The sequence below is a fragment of the Eptesicus fuscus genome, chromosome 5 (assembly GCF_027574615.1).
Source record: "Eptesicus fuscus isolate TK198812 chromosome 5, DD_ASM_mEF_20220401, whole genome shotgun sequence".
Classification (NCBI taxonomy): domain Eukaryota; kingdom Metazoa; phylum Chordata; class Mammalia; order Chiroptera; family Vespertilionidae; genus Eptesicus; species Eptesicus fuscus.
The window spans coordinates 75,840,255-75,847,507 of NC_072477.1; the positions used below are offsets into that span (position 1 = coordinate 75,840,255).

The 7,253-nt window shown below is 44.6% G+C and overlaps 1 pseudogene; it reads right to left on the reverse strand.

Annotated features, from left to right (window-relative positions):
• Positions 1-822: 822 nt before the first annotated feature.
• LOC103302768 (Y-box-binding protein 1-like) lies at positions 823-3,777 on the reverse strand (annotated as a pseudogene).
• Positions 3,778-7,253: the final 3,476 nt, after the last annotated feature.

Sequence of the window (7,253 nt, forward strand, 5' to 3'; positions counted from 1 at the left end):
TTTTAGAGAGGAAGGGAGAGGGGAAGGGAGAGGTAGAGAGAAACATCAATGATGAGAGAGAATCATTGATCGGTTGCCTCCTGGATGCCCCCTACTGGGGATCAAGCCTGCAAACTGGCATGTGCCCTTGGCTGGAATCGAACCTGGGACCCTTCAGTCCTCAGGCCGACGCTCTATCCACTGAGCCAAACCAGCTAGAGTGATATCTCCCTTTTTAAAGGTCAGCTGTGTCATGTGACACAACACAATAGAGTGATATTTCATCACATTCAAGGGTCTGGGGATTAAAGCATGGAATCTTGGGCCATACCTTGAAATTTTACCTACCACACAGCCAATAAAAGACATTTATAAAGACTATAAAAACTCTGAGTTACCAGAAAAGGGGACAAAGCCCAAATACACATTTATTACTACAAATCATAACATCATGATTGACTTAAAAAAAACACACAACGGTTATAAACTTTTATTACAAATTAAAAATGAGGTTTTTAAAAATCTCAACTTGACCAGATATGAAACAATTGAAAACCTTTAAAGGTGTATTGAGAAACACCAGGCTTAAAGAAAACAACTCACTATTTGCCTTTACCCAAACAGATGTGGATAATGTAAACCCCCCAAACTGACTAGATAATGCAGATAGTTTTGCTTATCTGGTCAATGGACAAAAAAAAAGAACGTATGGTCTTCAGCTCTAATCTTTTGTTCATTCCTTATTGCTGGAATTGTATATTCATTTCTTCTTTTTGGACAACTGAACTGACTGATGGTAAAGGCGGTAAGCTGACCTTTACTCAGGCTGGGCCCTGCTCAGCCTCAGACAAACAAATTCTCAGCTGGTGAATCAGCTGCTTTTGTCTCTTTGCCATGTTGTGATTTAGGTTTTTCTGGGCATCTGTAGAAGTAATTGAAGTTGTGGTGGTACTGATATTGGGGTGGATACTGACCTTGGGTCTCATCTCCTTGATTTTCCTTCTCTTTATTGCTGTCCTCTGTGCTGTCTTTGGTGAGGAGGGTCCCTGAGGAATCGTGATCTATGACCCCGATACCTATTCTATCTCCCTGGCCTACCTTGTTCTCCCGCATTCTGGTTGTCAGCACCCTCCATCACTTCTTCCTGCACAGGAGAGCTGGGATAATGTGCTCAGTGCTCAGAGGGTTTCCACAGGTAATAAGGTAAGAACTGTGGTCTGAGGTAGGCTGACACTATTGGGCCTGGTCTTCACGATCATTTTTTCATCCCTCTTTTTTTTTTTCCTACTCTCACTGTTCTGGTAATTCTGGTAATTGCATGGAGGATCCCTACCATGTGGCTAGCATATAATGGATACAGTCTACTGTATATTTACTGCCTTGCACTGGGGGAACTCCACCAGGGCCTGTAACATTTTCTGCCCCCATATCCTTTTCTCCTCAACAATTTCAAACTCTATGCACGGTCTCTCCATCTCTCACACTGCAAAGGTGGATACATGTTGTATTATATATTAGTACTCATTCCTTTTTATTACTAAACTAGTGGCCCGGTGCACAGATTTGTGCACATTGAAAGGAAATTAATTAGAAGAGATATTTTAATATCGCTATTCGCCCTTTCTCTGTAATGGAAGTGTCAACCAAATTCACGATCGACAATGACAGATCGAAACACACGTGTATGATTGGCGCCAGCGAGAGCTTTATATGTATCACACATGCACGAGTCAACATTTATTTTTAAATTGCCAGTGCACATCATACGTACCACCGGTCGGTCGGATGGTCAGACGTACATACAGTTGGTCACTTAGTCTTTTATATACAGTATATAGAAAATATTGCATTTTATTGTTATACCACATTTTGTTTATCCATTTGCCAATTAATAGACATTTTGATTATTTCTACTTTTTGGCTATTATGAATGCTGCAATAAATATTTGTGTACAAGTTTTTGTGTGGACAAGTTTTCAATACTCTTGGGTATATGAGTGAATTTTCTGGGTTATGATAACTTTGTGTTTAATATTTTGAGGAGTGGCCAAATTATATCTAAAATTGTCTGCACCATTTTACATCCCTGCTAGTAATATTTGAGGATTCTAATTTTTCCATACCCTTTTGACACATGTCATGGTCTGTTTTTTCCAATTATAATCATTATAGTGAATGTGCAGTGGTACCTCATTGTGGTTTTGATTTTCATTTCCTTGAAGGCTAATTATGTTGAAAGTATTTCATGGGTTTATTGACCATTTGTATATATTCTTTGGAGAAATGTCTATTTAAATTATAAACCAAAGAACTTATATACTTACATGCATAGCCCATGGACCTGGGCAATAGGGTGGTGAAGACCTGTGGGGAGGGGGGGTGTCTGGGCAGGGTCCGGGAGGAAATGGGTATGGGGGTGGGGGAGGGAACGGGAGACATCTGTAATACTATCAGCAATAAAAAATGTATTAACAAATTACTTGCCCATTTTTAAGTTGGGTTGTTTTTTTATTGTTGAGTTATGAGAGTTCTTCATATGCTCTGAATACAAGTTAGACTATTTATATTTAATATAATTATTGATGGGGTTTGGTTTAAATCCACCATTTTGCTATTTGTTTCTTATCCTCATTTTTCTATGCTCTTTCTTGAATTTGGATTGAGTTTTAAAAAATATTTTGTTTTATCTCTACTATTACATTATTAGCTATACCACATTGTTTTAGCTGTTTCTTTAGCATTTATAATATACTAGAGGCCCGGTTCACAAAATTCGTGCATTGGGGAGGGTGTCCCTCAGCCCAGCCTGCACCCTCTCCAATATGGGACCCCTTGGGGGATGTCTGACTGCAGGTTTAGGCTTGATCCCACAAGGATTGGGCCTAAACCTGCAGTTGGACATCCCTCTTACAATCCGGGACCGCTGGCTCCTAACCACTCACCTGCCTGCCTGATTGCCCCCTAACTGCTCCCTTGCTGGCCTGATTGACACCTAATTGCTCCTCTGCTGGCCTGATCACCTCCAAGGCTTTTATTAGTATAGATATGACCCTTCACAGAAAATTTTACTAACCCTGCTTTACAATAAGGGCTTGATGATTGAATCATTTGGACCAGACACCAAGATTTTCTTTCTTTGAATAGTGGAGGGAATAATTATCTTGTCTTTAAGTTGCTCTGAAATTAAAATGAGATAATGACTTAGAAAAGTATAAAAGCACCATATAAAGACAACTGTCTTTTTCATGTACTGAAAAGATAATAAAGTGGTAAAATGAAAACCACTATTTTTATTCTCCCCCTTCCTTCCTTTACAGCCTTTATTTAAACTTTGAAATTTATAAAAATTTCACTCCCAAAAGGAGATCCAAGATGGCGGTGTAGGTAAACATCTGGGCTGCTGCCGTCCACAACAATTTCCAAAACTACAACTAAAAGACAGAACGTCTGTCACCCAGAACCACAGGAAAGCTGGCTGAGTGGAAGCTCTACAACTAGACCAAAAGAGAGGGGAGCAAGCAGGGCACAAACACTGAAAAACTGAGGTACAGGGGAGCGCACACGTGATACAGGCTGGCTGCGGAACCCAGCTAGCGGCGAGCGTTGCTTTCTTCAATCCGTAGAGAGACAAGCTCCCAATCTCTCTGAAATCCAGTTTCTGGGGAGAGACTGGGCTGTCTGCCATTGGGTCAGAGAGTGAGGGTGGCTTGCTAGCAGAGCTGCATGGAGGTACAATTGTTGGCTGCGCTGGGGCACGAGACTTGGGGACCCGGTTGGAGGTGGCTCACTGCCAGTCATCGCTGTTTGCCACGCCCTAGCCTAGTGACACCCTGAGACTCCACCCCGCACAATCTACAAACATACCCAAGCTCCTAGCAGTGGCTTTTGCATATGAATGGCCTTCTCTATTGCAGTTTAAGCTAGTAAACTTGCAACCCGGTGCAGACAGCTCCAAAGCCTCCAAGCTCTAAGCAGGAGGAGAGGATGGCAGTTCTCGCTGTAGCTCCTGCAGGGTGGCCTCAGACAGTAGCTGAACTGCACCCCATTGGAGATCTAGAAGCCAGTGTACCTAGTGGACAGTGTGAGACACCAGATTTCAACTCCTCACATCCATAAGTGACACATTCGGGAGGCAGACTCAGTGAGCACCAAAGCCCCACTGAAATAAGTCCTGTACCATAAGCGTGTCTCCAGCGCAGCAGTGCTTCCATTATAGACACAGCGGGTCCTCACAGCCAACTGGCCTGGAGGTCAATTCCTCCCAGTGTACCAACAGCAATCAAGGCTTAACTACACCAAGACTTTGCACGCAGCCCACAAAGGAGTGTACCAAGAGCGACCACCTAGGGTGATTGGGGAAGCTGAGCTACCGGCCCCTGTAGGTCACTGACCATACAAAGCCACTCCATCAACACAGGGAGACAGCCCAAATGCGAAGACACCAAAGCATGTCACGAATAGGAGAGATGGAGGAAAGTAAACTACTGGAAGACACAGTGTTCAGAACCACATTTATAAGGTTACTCAAGAATCTTCTAAAAACCACTGAGAAACTTGAAGAGACCTCCAAGGAACTTAGTGAGACCTTCAAGGACCTTAATGAGAATGCCAAAAAAATGGAAAAGGACCAGTCAGAAATTAAGCATACACTGTCTGAAATAAAGAATATACAGAAACTCAACTGTAGATCACCGTACCCCAAGAGTCAAACCAAAGATCTGGAATATGAGGAAGCAAAAACCACCCAACCAGAGAGGCAGAAAGAAAGAAGAATCCAAAAGTGTGAGGATAGCATAAGGAGCCTCTGGGACGGCTTTAAGCGTACCAACATCTGAATTTTGGGGGTGCCAGAAAAAGAGAGAGAGCAAGATACTGAAAACCTATTTGAAGAAATAATGACAGAAAACTTCCCCCACCTGGTGAAAGAAATAGACTTACAAGTTCAGGAAGTGCACAGAACCCCAAACAAGAGGAATCCAAAGAGGACCACACTAAGACACATCATAATTAAAATGCCAAGGACAAAAGACAAAGAGAGAATCTTGAAAGCAGCAAGAGAAAAACAGTTAGTTACCTACAAGGGAGTACCCATACGACTGTCAGCTGATTTCATAACAGAAACTATGCAGGCCAGAAGGGAGTGGCAAGAAATATTCAAAGTGATGAACAGCAAGAACCTACAACCAAGATTACTCTACCCAGCAAAGCTATCATTCAGAATTGAAGGTCAGACAAAGAGCTTCACAGACAAGAAAAAGCTAAAGGAGTTCATCACCACCAAACCAGGATTACATGAAATGCTGAAGGGTATTCTTTAAGAAGAGGAAGAAGAAGAAAAAGGTAAAGGTAAAAATTATGAACAACAAAAAGACATCAAATACCTACCTACCAACAAGTGAATCTAAAAATCAAGTGAATAAAAAATCTGAAGAACAGAATGGACTGGTGAATATAATAGAATCAGGGACATAGAAAGGGAGGGGACGGACAATTCTCAGGGGGAAGGGGGTCTGAGGGGTGCAGGAAGAGACTGGACAAAAATCTTACACCTATGTATGAAGACAGTGGCGGGGGGTAAGGGCATGGGGTGGGGTGGGGAACCAGGTGGAGGGGAGCTATGGGGGAAAAAAAAGAGGAACACCTGTAATAATCTGAACAATAAAGATTTATTATTAAAAAATATATATATTTAAAAAAATTCACTCCAATTTTCATTTTTTACATTCAATATTATGTTGTATTGGTTTCAGGTTTTATATTAGTTACAGAATAGTGGTTAGACAATCATATACTTTACAAAGTGTTCCCCGATATTTCCAGTACCCACCTGGCATCATACCATCATTACAACACTATTGACTATATTCCCTATTTAAGTGACAATGGGTTTTCAGGTTCCTTCCAGTCTTTCTTTTGTGTTGTTTGCCTTTCCTTTTCTTTCTCACTTCTTCCCTCATTTTCCTTATATAGTATCTCAATTGGCCATCAAAGCTCAGTGAAGGCACTGGGACACGCTTAATCCATTTTATAGACCAGGAAACTGAGGCCAATTCCAGTTGGCTGTGGAACTTGACTCAGCACACAGGAAGCCCTCAGAGCCATGCTTTCTGCCCTTCCTAAGGGGCAGCTGCCGGGTAAACAGAACAAACCTTCCCATCAGGCTTCCGAGCCTCTTTCTCAATTACTTCTTCATTGTGGACGCTCCACATTCTTTCCTCTCCCTGGTCCCCCGCCCCCATTCTTTACTGCCCCCCTTCTCCAGAGCAGGTGGTAGGCTTCCCACTCACTGGCAAGACATGCTCTGCTGTAGGGCAGGGTGGCGCGGGCTTGCTTTTGGGTAAAGGCGGGAGCAGGAGTCACTGCCTCTGAAGTGCGAAGGCTGCCTGGGCGAGGCCGGTTAGCACTGGGAGCTTCTCTGAATCACATCAGTCAGTCCAGTACCCTGCAGTGCAGCACCCCTCCACTGAGGTGGTACCGCCCCTCAACCCCCACCTCAGGGCTGCGGGTCCTTGACCCTCCACCCGGGCATCCTTTTATGCCCCTTGATCCCTGGCCGGGCCCACCCGCATCTTGGGGCCACTGCAGAACCTCTCTCTCTGAAGGTGAGGCAGATCCCTGCCCTCGGTCTCCACAAAGCTGTGAATCTGTGGCCAGAAGCCCGGTCTGGGTCTCAGCAACCCCATGCCTGTGATGTTCCCAGGGCCCCACGGGAGTGGCTAGGCAGGCCCGCTGCCCCTCCCTGGGCCTGCGATGGACCCGGACCCCTCAGGTGGCATCTGGCACTGCCCACCCTGCCACCCCAGGCCCCGATGGACTGGTACCTTGTGGGCAGTGTCTGGCACTGCCCGCCGGGCCTCCCCTACCCCCGATGGACCTGGAAACCCAGGAGTGGGCCATGGCACTGCCTGCCCCGCCTGTGCATGCAAATTAAACACCATCTTTGTTGGGTTAATTTGCATACTCACTCTGATTGGCTGTGGGCGTAGCAGAGGTACGGTCAATTTACATGTTTGTCTATTATTAGGTAAGATAGCTTTAATGTAGTATACCATCAAATAATATTATACCACTGCCTATCTATTCTAATAAAAGGGTAATATGCTAATTAGACTGGACATCTTCCAGATGTCCTTCCTGACAAAGCCAGGGGCTTGGCCGTCCTGCAAACCACCCCAGGCCCCTCACCAAGGCTGGCCCCATCTCCCAAGGGGACTCCCACCCCAATTTGGGACCCCCTTCAGGGCAGACCAGCCGGCCCCCACCCATGCACCAGG